Here is a 1,925-nt window from a genome sequence, read left to right as displayed (position 1 = left end):
CAAACAGACAGGGAGAAGCGGAATCTGAGAGCGGCTGCCCCTTCTGACTCTGGCTCTTCCCACACCCTTTTCCCAGGTACTAAGGAGCCAAGGAGAGTGTGGTGTCACTAGGCTGAGAAGTTCCTGGGACAACCCCGGGCCTCTCAGCCCTGCCCTGATCTGGGCTGAAGATTGGCCCTGTGCCCCTACCAAACTCAACAGAGGGGAAGGGAGGCAGGGAGTGGAGGCTCAGGCAAAGGACAGGAGACCCCAGCCAACACCAAGCCCTCTGTAAATCAAAGGGTATCCAATACCCTGCACAAACCTCACAGGACCCCTAGGTCATTACCTTTGCAGCAGAGGCCATGACAGAGTTACAAACTCGGGAGTCCAGTTCCCATCCTGAGCCTTGGATTTCCAGAGAGGGGGCACTGTTGTCTGAGAACCCACCAGGGAAGAGGGAGGGAAGAGTCTCTAATGAACAATCTCAAACCCCCGAGGAGACTGGAGCCCAGGCAAACACCCTTGGGTCCTGGCCTCTGGTTCTTAAAAAGCCATCCCCACAGGTCCGGCCCGTAGCTCACTCGGGAGAGTGTGGTGCTGATAACACCAAGGCCACGGGTTCGGATCCCTATATAGGGATGGCTGGTTAGCTCACTTGGGAGAGCGTGGTGCTGACAACACTAAGTCCAGGGTTAAGATCCCCTTACCAGTCATCTTTAAAAAAAAAAAAAAAAAAAAAAGCCACCCTCAGAGTTTCCTTACCAAGGAAGAAATAGAGACCCTAGGCACTGGGAGCGAGACAAAGAGGGCACCCAAGTGGCCACAGGTTCTAAGTGAACAGGGCAAGTAGATGTGAGTGTCTATGTGCATCAGGGGTGGGCGGCAATTTGGCTGATCAGAATCTCCAAGCAGTGCTGAGGGTGAGAGTTTTGGACTCCCTAGCTCTTTGCAGGATGCTATTTGAGACTTTGTGCCTCCGTTTTCTCTTCACTGCAAACCCAGCAGAGAAAGTCATAATTTCCAATCTCCCCATCCTCAGCCTCAGGGTCCTGTCACCCTGGCCCTGGCCCTCAGAGACCCCCTCTCTCTTCCACTCTGCTTCCTGTCATTTGTAACCCAGTTACCTTCCAAAACAATCTCACAGGCTTGGAAAGGCTGGAAGAGGAATCTTTCCCCAGAACAGGAAACTGAGGCTGAAGAAGGGCAGCAACTAGTTCAAAGACCCCATGTCCTCACCACAGACACTGGGGCTCCTCACTTTGCCCCCTCAGTTCCCCAGGGCTAATCCCCTGCTGGTGCCAGGGCAGGGGACTGGGCTCCTGTGAGGACCTGGAAAGAAGCGGCTCAACCAGACAAACAGGAGAGAGAAGCAGGGATGAAGACCAACACAGATGGGGACGAGGACCCAGATGGGGGCTGAGGCCACAACTGATCAAGTCTGTGAGCCTCCCACAGGGGAGGCTGGGATGGAAGCTCCGAGGCAGGGAAGGGGACAGAACCCCAGAGTTGGACAGCCAGGGGGGCCTGGGACACAAAATCTGGGCAGGGAGTGAGACCGAGAGGCTGAGACAAAGACGGAGGCACAGACAGAAAGAGGGACCAGAGGACGCTGGAGCAGAGGGAACGGGGTAGCGCGATGCAGGGAGTGCATTCTCTGGGGAAGAAAGGCGGGACACCCAGGGCTTTCTTCCCGCTTCCCGAAGCACCCAGAGAGCGCCATCTGGACGCCCCGGCCCGGGCACCCCAGAACTCGAGGGTCCCCAGGGCCCCGGGACGTGGGGTCAGTGCCTAAAAGGTCGGCAGCGGTCGCGGCACCACGGGCTCACCCTACCTGGCGCGCCCGGCTCTGGCACGGAGAGAATCGGAGTGGAGCTGGGGGCGCGGGGTTCCTGCTCCAGCTCGCTCGCTCGTTCGTTCGCTCGCTCTGCGCTCTCCGCCCGCCC

This window comes from Galeopterus variegatus, unplaced genomic scaffold (genome assembly GCF_000696425.1).
Source record: "Galeopterus variegatus unplaced genomic scaffold, G_variegatus-3.0.2 Scaffold376, whole genome shotgun sequence".
In the NCBI taxonomy this organism is placed as follows: domain Eukaryota; kingdom Metazoa; phylum Chordata; class Mammalia; order Dermoptera; family Cynocephalidae; genus Galeopterus; species Galeopterus variegatus.
The sequence above is the reverse complement of the archived record's forward strand: the minus strand, read 5'-3'. Positions refer to the sequence as shown.